The 25519-nt window shown below is 43.1% G+C and overlaps 1 protein-coding gene across 1 annotated transcript in view; it reads left to right on the top strand.

The window, feature by feature from the left end:
* Nucleotides 1-25519, top strand: part of LOC126109680 (tubulin alpha-3 chain-like) — a 243877-nt gene that overhangs the window by 17746 nt on the left and 200612 nt on the right. The gene's annotated exons all lie outside the window — the stretch shown is intronic.

Raw genomic sequence — 25519 nt, 5'->3', positions numbered from 1 at the left:
ATCGAAAACGGGAATCACACAATGAGAGCCGTTAGAGTAAACGTTACTAAAATGAGTGATATACTGAAGAGCCAAAGAAAATGGTACACCTGCCTAATATCGTGTAGAGCCCCCGCCACACGATATGCCATGACTAACGTCTGAAGAAGTGCTAGAGAAACGTGATACCATCAATCATGCAGTGCTGTCCATAAATCCGTAAGAGTGCGGCGGGTTAGAGATATCTTCTGAACAGCACGTTGCAAGGCATCGCACATATGCTCAATAATACTCATGTCTGAGGAGTTTGGTGGCCAGCGGAAGTGTTTAAACTAAGAAGAATGTTCCTGGAGGCACTCTATAGCAGTTCTGGACGCGTGGGGTGTTGCATTGTCTCGCTGGAATTGTCCAAGTCCAACGGAATGCACAATCGTCGTGAATGGATGCAAGTGATCAGACAGAATGCTTAAACTCGTGTCACCTGTCAGAGTCGTATCTAAACGTATCAGGAGTCCAACTGCACATCCTACACACCATTACACAGCCTTGCTGACATACAGGGTCTATGGATTCATGAGGTTGTCTCTATACCCGTACACGTCCATCCGCTCGATACAATTTGAAACCAGACTCATCCGACAAGGCAGTATGTTTCCAGTCATCAACAATCCAATGTCGGTATCGACGGGCCCAGGTGAGGCGTAAAGCTTTGTGTCGTGCAGTCATCAAGGGTACACGAGTGGACCTTCGGCTCCGAAAGTCCGTATCGATTAGGTTTCATTAAATGGTTTTCACGCTGACACTTGTTGATGGCCCAACATTGAAAATTGCAGCAATTTGCGGGAGGGCTGCACATCTGTACGTTGAACAATTCTGTTTAGTCGTCGTTCGTCCCGTTCTTGCAGGATCTTTTTCCGGCCGCAGCGATGCCGGAGTTGATGTTTTACCGAATTCCTGATATTCACAGTACACTCTTGAAATGATCGTACGGAAAAATCCCCACCTCATCGCTACCTCGGAGATGCTGTGCCCCATCTCTCGTGCGCCAACTATAATACGACTTAAATGTTGAAATCCTGCCACTGTAACAGGAGTAACCGAGCTAACAACTGTGCCTGACCCTTGTTGTCTTACACAGGATGGTCCATTGATCGTGACCGGGCCAAATATCTCACGAAATAAGCGTCAAACGAAAAAACTACAAAGAACGAAACTTGCCTAGCTTGAAGGGGGGAGTCGGCCGCGGTGGTCTAGCGGTTCTGGCGCTGCAGTCCGGAACCGCGGGACTGCTACGGTCGCAGGTTCGAATCCTGCCTCGGGCATGGGTGTGTGTGATGTCTTAGGTTAGTTAGGTTTAAGTAGTTCTACGTTCTAGGGGACTTATGACCTAAGATGTTGAGTCCCATAGTGCTCAGAGCCATTTGAACCATTTTGAAGGGGGGAACCAGATAGCGCTATGATTGACCCGGTAGATGGCGCTGCCATAGGTCAAACGGATAGCAACTGCGTTTATTTTAAATAGGAACCCCCATTTTTTATTGCGTATCCGTGTAGTACGTAAAGAAATATGAATGTTTTAATTGGACCACTTTTTTCGCTTTGTGGTAGATGGCGCTGTAATGGCTCTGAGCACTATGGGACTTAACATCTATGGTCATCAGTCCCCTAGAACTTAGAACTACTTAAACCTAACAAACCTAAGGACAGCACACAACACCCAGCCATCACGAGGCAGAGAAAATCCCTGACCCCGCCGGGAATCGAACCCGGGAGCCCGGGCATGGGAAGCGAGAACGCTACCGCACGACCACGAGATGCGGGCAGGCGCTGTAATAGTCACAAACATATCGCTCACAATTTTAGACGAACAGTTGGTAACAGGTAGGTTTTTAAAATTAAAATACAGAACGTAGGTACGTTTGAACATTTTATTTCGGTTGTTCCAATGTAATACTTGTACCTTTATCAACTTACCATTTCTGAGAACGCATTCTGTTACAGTGTGATTACCTATAAATACCACATTAACGCAATAAATGCTCAAAATGATGTCCGTCAACCTCAATGCATTTGGCAATACGTGTAACGACATTCCTCTCAACAGCAAGTAGTTCGCCTTCCGTAATGTGCGCACATGCATTGACAATGCGCTGACGCATGTTGTTAGGCGTTGTCGGTGGATCTCGATAGCAAATATCCTTCAACTTTCCCCACAGAAAGAAATCCGGGGACGTCAATTCCGGTGAACGTACGGGCCACGGTAGGGTGCTTCGACGACCAATCCACCTGTCACGAAATATGCTATTCAGTATCGCTTCAATCGCACGCGAGCTAGTGCCGGACATCCATCATGTTGGAAGTACATCGCCATTCTGTCATCCAGTGAAACACCTTGTAGTAATATCGGTAGAACATTACGTAGGAAATCAGCATACATTGCTCCATTTAGATTGCCATCGATAAATTGGGGCCAATTATCCTTAATCCCATAATGCCGCACCATACATTAACCCGCCAAGGTCGCTGATGTTTCACTTGTCGCAGCCATCGTGGATTTTCCGTTGCCCAATAGTGCATATTATGCCGGTTTACGTTACCGCTGTTGGTGAATGACGCTTCGTCGCTAAATAGAACGCGTGCAAAAAATCTGTCATCGTCCCGTAATTTCTCTTGCGCCCAGTGTCAGAACTGTATGCGACGTTCAAAGTTGTCGCCATGCAATTCCTGGTGCATAGAAATATGGCACGTGTGCAACCGATGTTGATGTAGCATTCTCAACAACGACGTTTTTGAGATTCCCGATTCTCGCGCAATTTCTCTGCTACTGATGTGCGGATTAGCCGCGACAGCGGCTATAACACCTACGTGGGCATCATAATTTGTTGCAGGTCGTGGCTGACGTTTCACATGTGACTGAACACTTGCTGTTTCCTTAAATAACGTAACTATCCGGCGAACGGTCAGCACACGTGGAAGATGTCGTCCAGGATACCGAGCAACATACATGGCACACGTCCGTTGGTCATTTTGATCACACTAGTCATACATCAACACGATATCGACCTTTTCCACGATTGTTAAACGGTCCATTTTAACACGGGTAATGTATCACGAAGCAAATACCGTCCGCACTGGCGGTATGTTACGTGATACCACGTACTTATACGTTTGTGACTATTACAGCGCCATCTATCACAAAGCGAAAAAAGTGGTCCAACTATAACAATCGTATTTCTTTAAGTACTACACGAATATGTAATAAAAATGGGGTTCCTATTTTAAAAAACGCAGTTGATATCCGTTTGGCCTATGGCAGCGCCATCTAGCGGGCCAACCATACCGCCATCTGGTTTCCCCCTTCAAGCAAGACAAGTTTCGTTCGTTGTAGTTTTTTCGTTTGATGCTTATTTCCTGAGATATTAGGACCCGTCACTATCAATGGACCACCCTGTATAAACGCTTCGACCACAGCGCCGTATTCTGCCTGTTTACATATCTCAGTATTTGAATACGCGCGCCTATACCAGTTTCTTTAACGCTTCAGTGTATGAAAAAATATATTGATAATTTCAAACTAATCTAGCCTAAAGAGTATAGCAATTTACACCAGAACCAACTTCTGTTACGTGAAATTTTAGGTTATGATGAACAAAGGAGCTACCATCTGAAGTACTGGATTAGATGTAATAGAGTAAGCAATCGGAAATTTGAATTACAAAAAAAGAGGAGATTTCAAAAGAATTACATCACAATGCATACCGCGTGTAGTATGTTTTGTTTGAACTGACCGGGTATGCTGAAACTAGCATATGTACGTGAGGCGTTCTGTTGTTGCGTGTGATCGCACGACATTAAACGTTATGTCACGCACACAAAGCACGTCACGCATGGGGCCCCCATATATCAAGCTGGCGCGATCAATTGTTAAACCAGTAATTCTCATTTCAACCACCGCACGAAAGCCAAAATGACAGATATTGAGGTAAGTGGTAGTGGAATAGTTGAACAACTGAAGTCGTTCAGCAGACGAAGTGGCAACTGGAACTGAAGGGATATGTCTGTACGACTCTGAACACGTTATACAAAGAGCTTGCCCCCTTCTAGGGGCAGTTTACCGTTAGTTACTGGGGGAACGAGACTTTCAAATAAGTAGCAAAATCATTTTTTCTGGTTTCGTCTTTCCTTAGTTGCTTTAAATTCGTGGAAGTATGTCTCGAATATGCAACTAACTGAAGGCAGTTATTTTTATTGCCACACGCGTTTCGCTTCTTTTATCTGTGAAGCATCTTCAGTGGTCTGTAATAAATGTTTCTTTTCTTTTTATACCTACAGTAAATGTAATATGTGGTAGTTGCAGTATGTTGCTCTGTTACATTTTGTCGTATTTCGCTCTTGTTTTTTTTAGGTTAGAATCAACTTTTGTAGCACAAATTTCGTGATGTTAAATTGTTGTTGTTGTTGTTATTATTGTCGTGGTCTTCAGTCTTGAGACGGGTTTGATGCAGCTCTCCATGCTACTCTATCCTGTGCAAGCTTCTTCATCTCTCAGTACCTACTGCAACCTAAATCCTTCTGAATCTGTTTAGTGTATTCATCCCTTGGTCTCCCTCTACGATTTTTTCCCTCCACGCTGCCATCCAGTATTAAATTCGTGATCCCTTGATGCCTCAGAACATGTCCTACCAACCGATCCTTTCTTCTAGTCAGGTTGTGCAACAAACTCCTCTTACCCCAATTCTATTCAACACCTCCTAATTACACTCCTGGAAATGGAAAAAAGAACACATTGACACCGGTGTGTCAGACCCACTATACTTGCTCCGGACACTGCGAGAGGGCTGTACAAGCAATGATCACACGCACGGCACAGCGGACACACCAGGAATTGCGGTGTTGGCCGTCGAATGGCGCTAGCTGCGCAGCATTTGTGCACCGCCGCCGTCAGTGTCAGCCAGTTTGCCGTGGCATACGGAGCTCCATCGTAGTCTTTAACACTGGTAGCATGCCGCGACAGCGTGGACGTGAACCGTATGTACAGTTGACGGACTTTGAGCGAGGGCGTATAGTGGGCATGCGGGAGGCCGGGTGGACGTACCGCCGAATTGCTCAACACGTGGGGCGTGAGGTCTCCACAGTACATCGATGTTGTCGCCAGTGGTCGGCGGAAGGTGCACGTGCCCGTCGACCTGGGACCGGACCGCAGCGACGCACGGATGCACGCCAAGACCGTAGGATCCTACGCAGTGCCGTAGGGGACCGCACCGCCACTTCCCAGCAAATTAGGGACACTGTTGCTCCTGGGGTATCGGCGAGGACCATTCGCAACCGTCTCCATGAGGCTGGGCTATGGTCCCGCACACCGTTAGGCCGTCTTCCGCTCACGCCCCAACATCGTGCAGCCCGCCTCCAGTGGTGTCGCGACAGGCGTGAATGGAGTGACGAATGGAGACGTGTCGTCTTCAGCGATGAGAGTCGCTTCTGCCTTGGTGCCAATGATGGTCGTATGCGTGTTTGGCGCCGTGCAGGTGAGCGCCACAATCAGCACTGCATACGACCGAGGCACACAGGGCCAACACCCGGCATCATGGTGTGGGGAGCGATCTCCTACACTGGCCGTACACCACTGGTGATCGTCGAGGGGACACTGAATAGTGCACGGTACATCCAAACCGTCATCGAACCCATCGTTCTACCATTCCTAGACCGGCAAGGGAACTTGCTGTTCCAACAGGACAATGCACGTCCGCATGTATCCCGTGCCACCCAACGTGCTCTAGAAGGTGTAAGTCAACTACCCTGGCCAGCAAGATCTCCGGATCTGTCCCCCATTGAGCATGTTTGGGACTGGATGAAGAGTCGTCTCACGCGGTCTGCACGTCCAGCACGAACGCTGGTCCAACTGAGGCGCCAGGTGGAAATGGCATGGCAAGCCGTTCCACAGGACTACGTCCAGCATCTCTACGATCGTCTCCATGGGAGAATAGCAGCCTGCATTGCTGCGAAAGGTGGATATACACTGTACTAGTGCCGACATTGTGCATGCTCTGTTGCCTGTGTCTATGTGCCTGTGGTTCTGTCAGTGTGATCATGTGATGTATCTGATCCCAGGAATGTGTCAATAAAGTTTCCCCTTCCTGGGACAATGAATTCACGGTGTTCTTATTTCAATTTCCAGGAGTGTAGTTATGTGAGCTACCCATCTAATCTTCAGCATTCTTCTGTAGCACCACATTTCGAAAGCTTCTATTCTCTTCTTGTCCAAACTATTTATCGTCTACATTCCACTTCCATGCATGGGTACTCTCCATACAAATACTTTCAGAAATGGCTTCCAGACACTTAAATCTACACTCGATGTTAACAAATTTCTCTTCTTCAGAAACGCTTTCCTTGCCATTTCCAGTCTACATTTTATCTCCTACTTCGACCATCATCAGTTATTTTGCTCCCCAAATAGCAAAACTCATCTACTACTTTAAATTCCCTCAGCATCACCCGGTTTAATTCGACTGCATTCCATTATCCTCGTTTTGAATTTGTTGATATTCATCTTATATTCTGCTTTTGAGACACTGTCCATTCCGTTCAGCTGCTCTTCCAGGTGCTTTGCTGTCTCTGACAGCATTACAATGTCATTGGCGAACCTCAAAGTTTTTATTTCTTCTCCATGGATTTTAATACCTACTCCGAATTTTTCTTTTGTATCCTTCGCTGCTTGCTCAATATACAGATTGAATAACATCGGGGACAGGCTACAACCCTGTCTCACTCCCTTCCCATCCACTGCTTCCCTTTCATGTCCCTCTACTCATATAACTGCCATCTGGTTTCTGTACAAATTGTAAATAGCCTTTCGCTCCCTGTATTTTACCCCTGCCACCTTCAGAATTTGAAAGAGAGTATTCCAGTCAACATTGTCAAAAGCTAAGTCTACAAATGCTAGAAACGTAGGTTTGCCTTTCCTTAATCTAGCTTCTAAGATAAGTCATAGGGTCAGTATTGCCTCACGTGTTACAATATTTCTACGGAATCCAAACTGATCATCCCCAAGGTCAGCTTCTACCAGTTTTTCCATTCCTCTGTAGAGAATATGTGTTAGTATTTTGCATCCGTGACTTATTAAAATGATTGTTCGGTAATTTTCACATCTGTCAGCACCTGCTTTCTTTGGGATTGGAATTATTATATTCTTCTTGAAGTCTGAGGGTAATCCGACTGTCTCATACATCTTGCTCACCAGATGGTAGAGTTTTGTCAGGTCTGGCTCTCCCATGGCCGTCAGTAGTTCCAATGAAACGTTGTCTACTCCCGGGGCCTTGTTTCGACTCAGGTCTTTCAGTGCTCTGTCAAACTCTTCACGCAGTATCGTATCTCCCATTTCACCTTCATCTACATCCTCTTCCAGTTCCATAATATTGTCCTCAGGTACATTGCCCTTGTATAGACCCTCTATATACTTCCTCCACCTTTCTGTTTTCTCTTTTTGCTTAGAACTGGGTTTCCATCTCAGCTCTTGATATTCATACAAGTAGTTCTCTTTTCTCCAAAAGTCCCTTTAATTTTCCTGTAGGCAGTATTTATCTTACCCCTAGTGAGATAAGCCACTACATGCTTACATTTCTCCTCTAGCCATCCCTGATTAGCCATTTTGCACTTCCTGTCGATCTCATTTTTGAGATGTTTGTATTCCTTTTTGCCTGCTTCATTTACTGCATTTTTATATTTTCTCCTTTCATCAGTTAAATTCAGTATTTCTTCTGTTACCCAAGGATTTCTACTAGCCCTCGTCTTTTTGCCTACTAGGTCCTCTGCTGCCTTCACTACTTCATCTCTCAAAGCTACCCATTCTCCTTCTACTGTTTTTCTTTCCCCCATTCCTGACAATTATTCCCTTAAGCTCTCTCTGAAACTCTGTACAACCTCTGGTTTAGTCAGTTTATCCAGGTCCCATCTCCTTAAATCCCACCTTTTTGCAGTTTCTTCAGTTTTAATCCACAGTTCATAACCAATAGATTGTGGTCAGAGTCCACATCTGCCCCTGGAAATGTCTTACAATTTAAAACCTGGTTCCTAAATCTCTGTCTTACCATTATCTAATCTATCTGAAACCTGTCAGTATCTCCAGGTTTTTTCCATGTATACAACCTTCTTTTATGATTCTTGAACCAAGTGTTAGCTATGATTAAGTTATGCTCTGTGCAAAATTCTACCAGGCGGCTTCCTCTTTCATTTCTTACCCCCAGTCCATATTCACCTACTACGTTTCCTTCTCTCCCTTTTCCTACTACCGAATTCCAGTCACCCATGACTATTAAATTTTCGTATCCCTTCACTATCTGAATAATTTCTTTTATTTCATCATACATTTCTTCAATTTCTTCGTCATCTGCAGAGCTATTTGGCATATAAACTTGTATTACTGTAGTAGGCGTGGGCTTCGTGTCTATCTTGGCCACAATAATGCGTTCACTATGCTGTTTGTAGTAGCTTACCCGCACTCCTATTTTTTTATTCGTTATTAAACCGACTCCTGCATTACCCCTATTTGATTTTGTATTTATAACCCTGTATTCGCCTGACCAAAAGTCTTGTTCCTCCAGCCAGCGAACTTCACTAATTCCTACTATATCTAACTTTAACCTATCCATTTCCCTTTTTAAATTTTCTATCCTACCTGCTCGATTAAGGGATCTGACATTCCACGCTCCGATCCGTAGAACGCCAGTATTCTTTCTCCTGATAACGACGTCCTCCTGAGTAGTCCCCGCCCGGAGATCCGGAATATTTTACCCAAGAGGATGCCATCATCATAAAGCTGCATGCCCTCGGGAAAAATTACGACTGTAGTTCCCCCTTGCTTTCAGCCGTTCGCAGTACCAGCACAGCAAGGCCGTTTTGGTTAGTGTTACAAGGCCAGATCAGTCAATCATCCAGACTGTTGCCCCTGCAACTACTGAAAAGGCTGCTGTCCCTCTTCAGGAACCACACGTTTGTCTGGCCTCTCAACAGATACCCCTCCGTTGTGGTTGCACCTACGGTACGGCTATCTGTATCGCTGAGGCACGCAAGCCTCCCCACCAACGGCAAGGTCCGTGGTTCTTGGAGGGGGGGGGGGGATGTTAAAGTATCTTTCGGTATTACTTACTATTTCCAGGGCTGTTACCTCATGCCTGTGCTCCTGGAGATGTATTCGTTAGTTGTTTCTATCCTCCAGCTGGCCAATTTCTGGCGTTCTTTCACACATTTGATTCAACACATCGCATATATCACTTTCACTTTCCATTTTGTGATCAACATATGTATGTTTTCGGTGTACAGTGTTGCCAACTATCTTTGTGTGTTTATTATCCGTCGCCTTTTGTTTGTGTTGTGTGTGTGTGGATTGATATTTTTCATTGGTTGTGTGTGTGTATGTATAAATGTGACTCTCTTTCTTGAGAGTGGAATTCGCTTCTTTATTATATATATATATATATATATATATATATATATATATATATATATACACGGGAGAGAGAGAGAGGAGAGAGAGAGAGAGAGAGAGAGAGAGAGAAGGAGATTACATATATATATACGGGAGAGAGAGAGAGAGAGAGAGAGAGAGAGAGGGAGATTCATTAATTATTTAGCCTGTATACATTTCAGATTTCCGTTTGTTATTGTTTTGGTGGCTAGCATGATCAGAGTGTTATTGCTTGCAAGGATTTGGTCATGGATCCCCTTCTTTTCCACCGGAATCACCGGGATCACAAAATGGAAAGTGCAAGTGATATATGCGATGTGTTGAAACAAATGTGTGGGAAAGAACGCCAGAAATGGCCAGCCGGAGCACGGAAACTAACGAATAAATCTCCAGGACCACCCACATGAGTTAACACCGCTGGAAATCGTAACACGGAACGGTAATTTCACATCACAAAATTTCTGCTACAAAATTTGATTCTAATCTGAAAAACAAGGGCAAAACATGACACAATGTAACATAACAACGTATTGTAACTACCACATTATATGATTATTGTATGCATAAAAATAAGAAACAAGTATTACAGGCCACTGAAGATGCTTCACAAATAATAGAAGCGAAACGCATATGGCAATAAACAAACTGCCTTCAATTAGTTGTATAGACGGAAGATACCTCCACGAAGCTGCAAAATTGTGGTCATTCTCGTTTATCCGCGACGTCGACCTGTTGCATAATTTTGGAACACGTTTTATGCATATTTTGACACGCCTGGGTACCGAAAAACTCCTCTGTAGAAACCATCATGGGTTTGGAAAACAATGACTGTTTGAAACCTGACTTGCTCTGTTAGGCCACGAGTCGTACAAAGCCGTGGATTACCTGCGCCTAGGATGGTGCCGTGCTGCTTTACTTCCGGAAACCGTTCGATAGAGTTCCACACTGCCGCCTAATGAACAAAATATGAGCGCACGGAATATCCGATCAGCGGCTTGATTTGACTGAAGCGCTTCTAAAAAACAAAACTTAGTATGTCATTCTCAAAGGAGAATCTTTTCAGAAGTAAAGCAATTCCTCACGTACCCCAAGGGAATGTTATAGGACACTATACACTGAAGCGTCAAAGAAACTGGTAGAAGCAAGCGCATTCAAATACAGATATATGTAAACAGGCAAAATATGGCGCTGCGGTCGGCAACAAGGATCTAGCGCAGTTGTTTGATCGGTTACTGCTGCTACACTGGAAGGTTATCAAGATTTAATTGAGCTTGAACGTGGTGTTATAGTCGGCGCATTAACGATAGGACACAGCATCTCTTAGGTAGCGATGAAATGGGGATTTTCCCGTATGACCATTTCGCGAATGTATAGTAAATATCAGGAATCCGATAAAACATCATTCTCCGACATTAATGCGGCCGGAAAAAGGATCCTGGAAGAATGGGACCTAATACGACTGAATAGAATCGTTCAACGTGACAGAAGTGCAACCTGTAACGCCGGAAATGCATATCCTCCTATTTCCATCTATTGTACTGTAATTTTTTCCTTGTTTTGTTACCTCAAGATATGACATTTCTGTCTCTTTATATATTGTAATTGTTTTACTGTTTGTATATATATATATATATTTATGCATTTATGTTGGTTTGTTTCGTAAATATTATTTGTACTTTTACGCTGGGTCTTGCCTAGGGAAAACTGCTGTCGAACGATTACATCGATAGGTCGTGTGAAGAATCAAAGTGTGTAGGATCTTTGGTGGTGTTAACTCTGTCGCGTGGAGCGCGGGCAGGCTGAGGGAAGGAGTCTGGCGGGAGTAGCGAGTGGAGCAGGTGTGTTGTGTGACGCTCCCGCGAGTTGCCGCGCTTTCGGGGTTTGGCAGCATGTAATTGCGCTCGACTTGCGATGATAGTTTCTGACATGGTGTCGCGGACGGGAAACATTAACTAGCGCACATCAAGAGCCCGTTTCGTCTGGTGACCGTGTCGAGAAGAAGGCGCGCCAACATCCAGCTTCTGCAACAGCGACGGCCGACAATGAGTGACTGTCGCCACCTCCTCGATCGACGGCTTCAAACCTTCAATCAACCATCAAGGAAGACTGGAAGCAAGTAAAGTTTTAGAACTGTATGGCAGACCTCAGCTTTTCAAACTGTACCATTTTCGTAACTATAATAACAGCAACTTAGCATGAACCTTTGTTGCTCATTGTCCCAATTGCATTACCAAGCAGGGTCTCTTCCTTTTCCGAAATGAACCCGAGTGTCGTTGAAATTTAAACGCCAGCACTAAAGTAATATAGCTAATTCTATTTCACTGCTTTAATTTCAAAGTTCAGTTAGCTGGCTACAATATTCAGATTACACAAGCACAAATTAAGAGTGCGAGTTTTGTTATCGTATTTTAGCTTACCGGTGACTGCAGCTCAGCTTGGTACGTACTAAATTTTACTATTGTTAATTGTTCAGAATCATTTAATTCAAGTTCAAAGTTAAATCTCTTATTTCCAAATTGCGTAGATTCAAGTAGTTTTTTGAAATGATTGTTGAGGTAGTCCAAGACTAACCGTATTTTACTGAATTTCGATGTGCTTCAGAAAGAAAGCTCACTATTAACTTCAGTCACTAAATTAACTTTCGATTTTCCGGTTTTATTAATTCTTTGTTAAATTAAGTCAGGGTGTAGCGAAATTTATTACTTCTGACAAACTTTCAGTTTTCACACCACACGTGTCAACCTTCAGTTGCCACGCTTCTAGTGCTAATTATATGTGTAATAACCTTTCTTTTTCAGTTACTATAGTAATTGTCCTTAGGACTGGCGACCGTGATTTCCCCCAAATCTCAAATACCTAATTACCGCTAGTTAATTGTTAACGTAACGGCTGCACATTTACTTTCTTTATTAACTTTAACCCTTTTCAAAATTAATTTCCACCAGTTTCATTAGCACATTTCCTTTCATTTAGATGTAACCCTTTACTCCCTCTTTACCGACAGCTTAACTTCGGTGACGATTGCTTTTCCAAAACTCCTATTAGGTACACGCGGTTTCATCTTTCACTGTCATTAAGGTCGGTAAGTGAGGGGGAGGTTACAAACCCTCCCGCAAATTGCTGCAGATTTCAATGCTGTGCCGTCAACAAGTGTCAGTGTACCCTTGATGACTGCATGACACAAAGCTTTACGCCTCGCCTGGGCCCATTGACACTGACATTGGACTGTTGATGACTGGAAACATGTTGCGTGGTCAGACGAGTCTCGTTTCAAACTATATTGAGTGGATGGACGGGTATGCCACGTTATCAAGATTCTAGTGAGTTTGTTATTGTCGTTACACGAACGAAGGGACGCAGCATATGATGAAGGGATTTTGCCGTACGACCATTCCACGTGTGCACCATGAATCCAGTAAAACATCAAATCGCCAAAATCGCTGCGGCCGGAAAAGAATCTGCAAGAACGGGAGCAAGACAACTGAAGAGAATCGTGCAACGTGACAGAAGGTCAAAATCTTCCACAAATTGTTTCTGATTTCAATGCTGGGCCATCAACAAGTTTCAGCGTGCGAACCGTTCAATAAAACATCATCGATATGCGATTTCGGAGCCGAAGGTCCTCTCGTGTATCGTTGATGACTGCACGACACAAAGCTTTACGCCTCGCCTGGGCCCTTCAACACCGACATTGGACTGTTGATGACTGGAAACGTGTTGCCTGGTCGGACGAGTCTCGTTTAAAATTGTATTGAGCGGGTAGATGTGTTCGAGTATGGAGACAACCTCATGAAGCCATGGACCCTGCATGTCAGCAGGAGACTGTTGAAGCTCGTAGAGGCTCTGTAATGGTATGGGGCGTGTGCAGTAGGAATGATATCAGACCCCTGATACGTGTAGATACGACTTTGACCGGTGACATTTACGTAAGCATCCTGTCTCATCACTTGCAGCCATTCATGTCCATTGTGCAATCCGACGGACATAGTGAAACGTCCCCTTAGAAAAATTATACATGACTGTGCTTAAACTGACACACAATATTTTTGTAGCGCAACGCAATCTGACTTTTAATAATCCCTACAAAAGAATGGCCCTGACTAACATTAACCTATACCTTTCACAAATCACCTCACAAAAATCTTCGTTACTCGAACTACTGCAATACGGCGAGCGCCACTACTGCCAGCTAAATAAAAGATTCAAACTACTGAAGGCACTGACTACTGATAGGCATAGTTAGAAAATGAAAGATTTTAATAGAGAACAAACAATGTATTTACCTCAATAGTGTTCAAAAGTCATAATATATACAGCAGTTCATGACATCCAGTCTTACAAATTTCAAAACTCCGCCATCTCTCTCCCCACATCCACCACTGCTGGCGGCTCACCTCCAACTGCGCAACGCTACGCGCTGTTAACATCCAACTGCCCCACACTACGATGGCAGACAACAATGCAAACTAGCCACAGACTGCACACAGCACAGCCAGTGATTTTCATACAGAGCGCTACGTGGCGTTACCAATAAGAAAACCTAAACAGCCTACTTACAATAGGCAATGCCAGCAGGACAATGCGACATCCCACACGTCCAAAATTGGTACAGAGTGGCTCCAGGAACACTCTTCGGAGTTTAAACACTTCCGCTGGCGACGAAACTCCCCAAACATGAACTATATTGAGCATATCTGGGCCCTCTCGCAACGTTCTGTTCAGAAGAGATTCGACCCCCTCGTATTTTTGGGCAGCCCTGCAGGATTCCAGGTGTCAGTTCCCTCCAGCACTACTTCAGACATTAGTCTAGTCTATGCCACGTCGTATTGCAATGCTTCTGCGTGCGTGCGGGGACCCTGCACGATATTAGGCAGGTGTACCATATTATTTGGCTCTATAAAAGTGACTTCAAGAGATCCGTTGATTCTCCTGCCCTTAATCTAAGGTCGTACCGGTTTTGCAGATACATTGATCAGCCAAAATATTATGACGGCCCCAACCATATAGCTGTCCCACCTCTGGGACGGATAACAGCGGTGACGCGTCTTGGCATGGAAGCAGTGCAGCCTTGGTAGATCGCTAGGGGGAGTTCGGACCACATCTGCTCACACAAGACACCCAGCTCCCGTAACTTCCGGGAAGGGGGCGATGAACTGTCATGCCACGTTGAGTCACATACCAGGTGCTTCGAACAGGTTCAGATCTGGCAAAGGGAGGGGGAGGGTGAGCAACATGACAAACGGAACTCATCGCTGTTTTCTTCTAACCACCCAACAACCCCCCTGGCCTTATGACATGGTGCATTATATTGTTGAAAAATGCCACTTCCGTCGGGAAATGTCATCCTCATGAAGAGGTGTAAGTGGTGCAACCGGTGTACGTTACTCCTTGGCTGTTACGCAGTCTTGCACGAGCTACACTGGACCCATGTGTTCCGAAGTGACTGTTTCCCAGAGGGTAATGGAGCCAGATTTTCTCCGTCCCACTGAACAGGTATTCCCCCAGGAACGCAAGGGATTCGCGCCCTCCCATCCACACGATGAAGAAGCTACCGGGATTCATCAGACCATGCAACGTTCTCCATTGCGCCAACGTCCAGTGCCGATGGTCACGTGCCCATTTCATTCGTAGTATCCGATGTCGTGATGTTGACATTGGCGCATACACAGTCGTCGCCTATGGAGGCCCGTCGACAGGAGTGTTCGGTGCACTGTGTGTTCGGAGACAGTAGTATTCTGCCCAGCATTAAAGCCTCATGTTACACTCCTGGAAATGGAAAAAAGAACACATTGACACCGGTGTGTCAGACCCACCATACTTGCTCCGGACACTGCGAGAGGGCTGTACAAGCAATGATCACACGCACGGCACAGCGGACACACCAGGAACTGCGGTGTTGGCCGTCGAATGGCGCTAGCTGCGCAGCATTTGTGCACCGCCGCCGTCAGTGTCAGCCAGTTTGCCGTGGCATACGGAGCTCCATCGCAGTCTTTAACACTGGTAGCATGCCGCGACAGCGTGGACGTGAACCGTATGTGCAGTTGACGGACTTTGAGCGAGGGCGTATAGTGGGCATGCGGGAGGCCGGGTGGACGTACCGCCGAATTGCTCAACACGTGGGGCGTGAGGTCTCCACAGTACATCGATGTTGTCGCCAGTGGTCGGCGGAAGGTGCACGTGCCCGTCGACCTGGGACCGGACCGCAGCGACGCACGGATGCACGCCAAGACCATAGGATCCTACGCAGTGCCGTAGGGGACCGCACCGCCACTTCCCAGCAAATTAGGGACACTGTTGCTCCTGGGGTATCGGCGAGGACCATTCGCAACCGTCTCCATGAAGCTGGGCTACGGTCCCGCACACCGTTAGGCCGTCTTCCGCTCACGCCCCAACATCGTGCAGCCCGCCTCCAGTGGTGTCGCGACAGGCGTGAATGGAGGGACGAATGGAGACGTGTCGTCTTCAGCGATGAGAGTCGCTTCTGCCTTGGTGCCAATGATGGTCGTATGCGTGTTTGGCGCCGTGCAGGTGAGCGCCACAATCAGGACTGCATACGACCGAGGCACACAGGGCCAACACCCGGCATCATGGTGTGGGGAGCGATCTCCTACACTGGCCGTACACCTCTGGTGATCGTCGAGGGGACACTGAATAGTGCACTGTACATCCAAACCGTCATCGAACCCATCGTTCTACCATTCCTAGACCGGCAAGGGAACTTGCTGTTCCAACAGGACAATGCACGTCCGCATGTATCCCGTGCCACCCAACGTGCTCTAGAAGGTGTAAGTCAACTACCCTGGCCAGCAAGATCTCCGGATCTGTCCCCCATTGAGCATGTTTGGGACTGGATGAAGCGTCGTCTCACGCGGTCTGCACGTCCAGCACGAACGCTGGTCCAACTGAGGCGCCAGGTGGAAATGGCATGGCAAGCCGTTCCACAGGACTACATCCAGCATCTCTACGATCGTCTCCATGGGAGAATAGCAGCCTGCATTGCTGCGAAAGGTGGATATACACTGTACTAGTGCCGACATTGTGCATGCTCTGTTGCCTGTGCCTATGTGCCTGTGGTTCTGTCAGTGTGATCATGTGATGTATCTGACCCCAGGAATGTGTCAATAAAGTTTCCCCTTCCTGGGACAATGAATTCACGGTGTTCTTATTTCAATTTCCAGGAGTGTTGTTCCCAACAATCTGCCATGGTGTCCCGTTTTACCAGTCTGCTCAACGTCCGACATCTTGCATGGGGGCTTAATTAATTTTTAAGTAAAAGGCAAATAATTTTATTTTCTGTCCGGTTACGCTGTCTCGTAAACGGTTGGCCCTGACTAGTTTTTGTACGCAATCTGACTGCATATAACAACAACAAAGAATGAAATGAAAATTTTCGTTAACACAATTAATTAATTAAGTCCCCAGCAAGTATAAAACCTACGAAACAACAAACATAAGTGTAGCTGTTCTGTGTGTGGAAGTGTGACTCAACGTACACATCTGGCACGGTTCTTCTTCAATAAGATAAGAAATTTTAAGTACAATTTATACTGAAGTAATTAAAAAAATAGAAACACTACAATTACGCAAGAAAACCAGAATTACACTGTAACATAAGAACACGAGCCAGATGCTTGGCTGACTGAACCTGTAATGACGCATTATTCAAGACATAGAAATAATGAGAAAAAAAGCGAGTTTTGTTACCTTCATATATATTGATGAAAACCACTCTGATTGTTACAATATCTCCATTTCGAACAACAACTGCTATCTAGCCCATCAAAACTGCATAAAACATGGAACAAGCACTCTCCACCACGACTTCACAACAAGCACTCTTCACTACGACATCTCAGCAAGCACTGCCCACCGCAACTTCTCAATAATCACTGCCAGTGGAGGCGGCGGAACAATACTCTCTGGCGCGATCTCTGGCGCTGTGGCTCAGTGTAGCCACCTTTCATATGCCCCTCCTCCACAGGCTAGAATTTGATGGTACTGAAAATTTGATGGTGTAGAAAATACCACCAAATTCATCCAAAAAGAAATACAGACAAAAATAAAAGATAATATTAATATGTAAATATCATATAACTAGATAAAATTTTGGCTTTGCACTGACCTTTCAATAACCTAATATATAAAATACAGTAAGCAATACAAATTCTTTCATACATGTGACTTTACATAATAGTTTACACAAGTATTATGTGGTTAAACAATTCAATCAATAGCGTCAGCAATAACGAATATGTGCAGGTAAGAGTCTCATAACATTTCACAAACAGTAATACACAAAAAATCAGTTTATACAAATATTCATATAAATGATTTCCATAGTTCAAGAAACAAGTAGTTGACAGTTCCAGCAGTAGCACTCAGCAATGGTCAACAGGTGCAAATACCAACAAGTGACATCATCTCAGTAGAAGCAGTCCATCAATGGCACCCAGCAAAGTCGAGCAGGTGCAGACAGCAACAAGTGACATCATCTCAGTAGAATCAGTTCCATCAGTTGCACCCAGCAATGTTGAACAGGTGCTACAGCAACAAGTGACATCATCTCAGTAGAATCAGTTCCATCAGTGGCACCCAGCAATGTTGAGCAGGTGCAGACAGCAACAAGTGACATCATCTCAGTAGAATCAGTTCCATCAGTGGCACCCAGCAATGTTGAACAGGTGCTACAGCAACAAGTGACATCATCTCAGTAGAATCAGTTCCATCAGTTGCACCCAGCAATGTTGAGCAGGTGCAGACACCAACAAGTGACAACATTTCAGTAGAAGCAGTCCATCAGTGGCACCCAGCAAAGTCGAGCAGGTGCAGACAGCAACAAGTGACATCATCTCAGTAGAATCAGTTCCATCAGTTACACCCAGCAATGTTGACCAGTGCTACAGCAACAAGTGATATCTTTTCAATAGAAGCAGTTCCATCAGTGGCACCCAGCAATGTTGAGCAGGTGCAGACAGCAACAAGTGACATCATCTCAGTAGAATCAGTTCCATCAGTTGCACCCAGCAATGTTGAACAGGTGCTATAGCAACAAGTGACAGCATTTCAGTAGAAACAGTCCATCAGTGGCACCCAGCAATGTTGAGCAGGTGCAGACAGCAACAAGTGACTTCATTTCAGTAGAAGCAGTCCATCAGTTGCACCCAGCAATGTTGAACAGGTGCTACAGCAACAAGTGACTTCATTTCAGTAGAAGCAGTCCATCAGTGGCACCCAGCAATGTTGAGCAGGTGCAGACATCAGTCCAGAATATTCACTATCACTAATCACACTGTTGATCAGAGTTTATCAGCAGAAATGAAACATGTCCTAGTGGCACCAATCACGTAGAAAAAGTGCAAGTAACAGTCCATAATATTCACTATCACTAATTAGACAGTTCATCAGCAGTAATTAAACATTTCCAGGTGGCATCCATTATGTTGAACAAGTGCAGGTAACAGTCCATAATATTCACCATCACTAATCAGACAGTTCATCAGCAGTAATTAAACATTTCCAGGTGGCATCCACCATGTTGAATAAGTGCAGGTAACAGTCCATAATATTCACCATCACTAATCAGACAGTTTGTGCATGAACAACAGTTTGAATGCACACTCAATTGCTTTTACAAAATTATTATCAATGCTCTTACACTAAACATACAAATCATAATAAACACACAAATGATATCAGATAATTGTCCTATTAACTATTACAATACACGAATAACACTAAACCTATAATGTTTATGGGTGTCAGTGCAAGCCACAACAAACAAGTAAAATAATATTTAGGAGATAAGTTGGTACCAATTAACTGGGATTATAAAAGGAAAACACACAAAACACACTCACTCATCTTTCATCCACATTAAGTGCTCCTGTGTAGGTGAATAGTGTTAACTGTGTAAATTCAATTCTGTCAAAATTTTATGTTCAACTTGTGTATCAAGTAGTAGTGGCAGCAATGTGTAACAGTCAATAATAGTTAGTCAACGTCATAGTCATCATGTCAAGACCAATGTTTGCCAAGCCAAATCAAAATGTACGGTTGCTGAACAACTGTCAGTGTGCCAAGATATGCAAATACTTCCTCTCTCCAAAAAAAAGTATGTACTGCTTATTGATTTAACAAAGTGTGTGTGTAGACAATCTTCCTTCTACTTGAGTGTTCTAGTCTGCCATCTTCATCCTCCTTGTTCCATATAGACCAACAAAAAAAATATGCTTCTCACTTACTTTACCTCTTATCCACCAAAACTCCAATGATCATCAGCATCACATAGTGTCAATACTTCAATAATACCTCTTACTTCGATACATATAAACCTTATCATCAATAATACCTCTTCAATACGTCGATACATATAAACCTCAGCACCAATATCATTTCACTTCCATAAGAACTCTTTCCTCTAGTCAGTCTCCTCGAACGAGTACAGACAAAATCCTAGTGCAAACTTCAATTCAGCATCCCATACAATCCAAAGACACAGTGTCCACACACAACCTCTGTGTAATCCATCTGACCCAAATCTTCTACTCATCATGAATCATAAAACACATTTTGGTTACCTTGTCCATCATTAAATAAAAGAAATGCATACATGACCTCTAACAGCCTTTAATTCGAAGAACTCTCAGTAATTAAGTACGATTACGGAGTGTGTATGATCATAATATTTCACAGTGTGTACACCACTTCAAGAATCATGGGAAAACAGAAGCAAACATGTGGAGTATTTCTTGTGTCAAGTGTCACTTGTTATTTCAAATGCTCACGAAGAATGCAGTGTAATAGCTGTCAATGGTCTAAACCTAGTGTTGGTATGTCATGTCGTTAGCTTCCTTCCTATTAGCATAAATTTATACAGCTTCCATAAAACCTCCAGCTCATGTGACTTCAATGAAGTTTCTTGTACTAATGTCGTTCGTCGAATTATAGCAGTTCATTTTCTTATCTTAAAAATATAAGGCACTGAGCATCAGCAAAACATGCAATAGCGAGTAAATATACCAGCAGAGAACAGAATGTCAACAAATGGATGCAGCACAATTCCTACAACGAGGCTCTGCCAAGCAAACAATAATTAATACCATAGTGTGACCTAAACTCAATGTTTGTACACCATATATCAGCATTTCTATATACCAAATTAAAGAATAGTTATGACAACAAGCAGAAATGTATAAATATGCAATCCATACGCAAAGCAGCAAATATGTATCTTACATAATAAACAGGTCATTAGCATCATATCAGCGTAAGCAAATAAATGTTCATATGTAATCTTAATAAGTAAACATGAAGGCGCAAGCAGATAAATCACAAAGTATATCTTACATACATAACCACATCAGCACAATTAATCAGGTGACAATTATAATTTAAATAAATAAGCACAGCAGGCACATAACAGAAAAATATGACATCAGTGAAAAAGCAGTGCAGCCAAGCGATGCATAATATACACAAGTAACAACCCTGTTCATTAATCAATCATTGTCAATATCAGTTATCGTACGCAAGCATGTCGCTTCACAAGTAAATTCATAGAACATGAAATTTAGCACAAAGTATGAATCACGTAATCGGGAGCAGCAAATTACGTCTAAAGTACGTACCTAAGTGGAAATATGTTACCTGAAAAATAAACTCAATTAATAGTTACCTTTTTGGTTTATTACTTTTTTTTTTTTTTTTTTTGAAATTACATTCTTCCTGAAATTTTCTCGATAGCAAGTCCTCTTAACGTCGAACACACACAGAATTTACCTGAAGCTCTTAAATATTTTATACAACCGTATCCTGAAAAATACTGAACGTTAGTAACATAATTTATCAAGTCACTATAGCTTTATACTGAATTTAATCGGAGAAATTAGACTGTGTATTTGTTTACGGCTGTCAGTGCATTCACACTGAGCGCTCGATCAGCTGTAGGCGCGTGAAGTAGGAAGTAATTGTTTGCAGTCAACGACTGCCTTGTGCGGCGCGCAGACTTGACTGTTGCTTTGAGTGTGTGCCGCCGCCAAAACACAGGGCGGTATCCTTATTCTGTGTGTGTTTACGTACAACTGTTGGTTTCTCAAAAGTATGTCATTCCACAAAAATTTTAACGCTTGATATATGATGTATTCCCTTAGAGCGTCGAGATTTAAGAGTTTCTACTTCGACAGTGTTATCATGAATAATTTTGCGAATCCTATATGGACCGTTATAAAGCAGAAAAAATTTGCGACACAAGCCTTTTCCTTTGTGAGACAAACGGTGAGACTTAATTAACACCTTCTGACCAACTGAAAAAGTTTTTAAACGACCAGGACGCTTAGCTGATTTCTCTCATCTAGCAGCCGCAGATGCAATATTTCGTAGAGCCAGGTTGACAATTTCAGAATGCCGCAGTTTCCGTGTAGGCGGAAAAAGGAACGATTTCAGAAATACGATTTGTCGGTGCTTTATTTTTTAATATCAATATAGGCGGTAAAGAAGTTGAATCATTAGGGAGTTCATTCAGAATGTTTTGAAAAATATGAAGATACTGATCCCACGTTCTGTGATTCTGATGACAATAAAGACGGCACAATTTATTGATTTCCTTCATCCATCTCTCTGAAGCATTAGATTGTGGGTGAAAAAGTGAAATGAAAATTGGTTTAATCTTACGACGCCGTAGAGTACGAAGCCAAATTTTAGAACGAAACTGTGATCCATTATCTGATATAACCTTATCAACATGACCCACTTCTTTAAGAAAATGTTTGATGAAAGCGTTAGATACTGAACGACCTGTTGCTTTGCGTAAAGGTGTAAAACACACATATTTTGATGTCAGTTCCACTGCTACGAAAATGTTCGCAAAACCATTAGTAGAACGAACCACTGGACCGAACAAATCGACTGCAGCCATGTCCTTTAATTTCGCTGGAATGATAGGAAACAACGGTGCTCTGTGAGAAATAGTTGGCAGCTTAGCCTTTTGACATAATTTGCGTTTGGCAAGAACAGATCGAATACGTTTTTCCATATTACTGAAGTAGCAATTTTCTCGTAATTTATGAAAGCATTTTCTGGGACCAAAGTGCGCATAACTGAAATGTGTGTACCAAATCAATTTATTGACCCACTCATCAGGAATACAAACTAACCAAACAGAGTTGTCGACCGATTTTCGTTTAAAAAGAATATCATTGCGAACTAAATAATGCTGTCTAATCGCTACGCTTTCCTTTCTCCTCCACTTCTCCTTAATGTCCTTCCAGATTGGATCCTTATTTTGCTCCTTAGCGATGTCCTGGAGCGAAGAAGAAATAAAATTCTCAAACGCAACACCTTGAATATACATCAAACAGTAATTGTTTCCTTTGCAGTTCTCTTCATCACTTTGTTTCAAACCCATAGGTGCACGTGATAAAGCATCAGCAATAATATTTGTAGAACCCTGTATGTAAACAATACTGAAATCAAATTCCTGTAGGTACAGCGCCCATCGTGACAATCTTCCATGAGTTAATTTTGTTGACATAAGAAATTCCAGAGCTCGATGATCGGTGTAAACCTTAGTATGTCTGCCAAACAAAAATGTCCGAAATTTTGTGAAAGCCCAAACAACAGCCAAAGCTTCAAGTTCCGTAATCGAATAATTCTTTTCTGATTTAGAGAGAACACGACTTCCAAATGCAATAGTTTTCTGTACTACAACGCCGTCTTCTTCTGTCGCTTTAAATAAGTGTGCACCTAGGTCTTTGTATGATGAGTCCGTTGCCAGACAAAAATCTTTAGATAAATCCGGGTGTGAAAGAAGTGGAGCAGCAACTAAAGCATCACGAAGTTGTTCAAATTCTGACTGAGCTTCCTCATCCCAACACCAATTAGAATTCTTACCAGACAGTTCACATAAACGAGGTGTGGCCAAATCGTACAATCTAGCAAAGCGTCTAAGAAAATTACAGACACCAAGGAAACTACGAACATCACGTTTTGTGGTAGGAACAGCATAATTACGAATTGCGTCTAGTTTCTCTGGAACAGGAAGAATACCTTCTGTAGAAATAATATGACCAAGAAATTTCACCTGAGAACGACTAAATTCAGATTTTTCCAAGTTCACTGTAATGCCAACTCTTGCAAAAATACGTAATAATGAATCCAAAATTTTGTTATGCTCACTCCAAGAACGTTTAGCAATAAGAATATCGTCAACGTATGAAGTAATATTGTCACGAAGATAAACAGGTAAAATTTCGTTTAAACTACAAATGAATGCTGCTGAAGGTACAGTAAGTCCAATAATAAAATTAGCAGAAAATTCGTATCCTTGACAAATGAAATTTAAGTTGGTCTGTTGTTTGACTTCCACACTTTTTCCAGAAATAGCGCTTCGAATTGTAGTTTTAGAAATAGGTAACACAGGACAAGCAATAGTTTTTACACATATACGAAAAACTGATTCACTAATGACATTCAATGGGCTCCCAGAATCTAAAACTGCAGTGAACTTATTCTTACCCATACATACTTCAATAACAGGATGTAAAAATGCGTCTACATTATTTTCCTTTTCGTCTAACAAAATGTCTCTCATGTCTTCCAGGCGTACGTAGTGTAAAGCCGTAGTGTCATTACTTTCTGAACCGTCTATATTGCTGCCAGAAGCCGAAGCTGCAAGTCATTGTCGATCGTTTCTGTCACGTCTTATATTATTCCCGTCATTTCGCGGATCAATTTCTACGATTTGCACTTGTCTCTCTGAATTTCTGTCACGTGGAGGATGCCAATTAGGTCCTTCCTGTCTGTTAGATGCAAATTCTTGGTTGTGTCTGTTATTAAAATTTCTGTTTTCCTGTCTGTCTGCATAACTACTTCTTGTGTAATTTCGACTGCCACTTCTGAAATTATTGTTGTATCTACTACCCTGATTATTTCTGTAGTAATAATTTCTGTTATTGTATGAATAATTTCTGTCTTGATAATACCGATTACTGTTTCCGTATGATTGATCATTCCGGTAGGTTGTGTTGTTGTGGTCTTCAGTCCTGAGACTGGTTTGATGCAGCTCTCCATGCTACTCTATCCTGTGCAAGCTTCTTCATCTCCCAGTATCTACTGCAACCTACATCCTTCTGAATCTGCTTAGTGTATTCATCTCTTGGTCTCCCTCTACGATTTTTACCCTCCACACTGCCCTCCAATGCTAAATTTGTGATCCCTTGATGCCTCAAAACATGTCCTACCAACCGATCCCTTCTTCTAGTCACGTTGTGCCACAAACTTCTCTTCTCCCCAATCCTATTCAATACCTCCTCATTAGTTACATGATCTACCCACCTTATCTTCAGCATTCTTCTGTAGCACCACATTTCGAAAGCTTCTATTCTCTTCTTGTCCAAACTATTTATTGTCCATGTTTCACTTCCATACATGGCTACACTCCATACAAATACTTTCAGAAACAACTTCCTGACACTTAAATCTATACTCGATGTTAGCAAATTCCTCTTCTTGAGAAACGCTTTCCTTGCCATTGCCAGTCTACATTTTATATCCTCTCTACTTCGACCATCATCGGTTATTTTACTCCCTAAATAGCAAAACTCCTTTACTACTTTAAGTGTCTCATTTCCTAATGTAATTCCCTCAGCATCACCCGACTTAATTCGACTACATTCCATTATCCTCGTTTTGCTTTTGTTGATGTTCATCTTATATCCTCCTTTCAAAACACTGTCCAATCCATTCAACTGCTCTTCCAAGTCCTTTGCTGTCTCTGACAGAATTACAATCTCATCGGCGAACCTCAAAGTTTTTATTCCTTCACCATGGATTTTAATACCTACTCCGAATTTTTCTTTTGTTTCCTTTACTGCTTGCTCAATATACAGATTGAATAACGTCGGGGAGAGGCTACAACCCTGTCTCACTCCCTTCCCAACCACTGCTTCCCTTTCATGTCCCTCTACTCTTATAACTGCCATCTGGTTTCTGTACAAACTGTAAATAGCCTTTCGCTCCCTGTATTTTACCCCTGCCACCTTCAGAATTTGAAAGAGAGTATTCCATTTAACATTGTCAAAA

The sequence above is a fragment of the Schistocerca cancellata genome, chromosome 12 (genome assembly GCF_023864275.1).
Source record: "Schistocerca cancellata isolate TAMUIC-IGC-003103 chromosome 12, iqSchCanc2.1, whole genome shotgun sequence".
Classification (NCBI taxonomy): Eukaryota; Metazoa; Arthropoda; class Insecta; order Orthoptera; family Acrididae; genus Schistocerca; species Schistocerca cancellata.
This window is presented reverse-complemented; position numbering and strand designations above follow the sequence as displayed.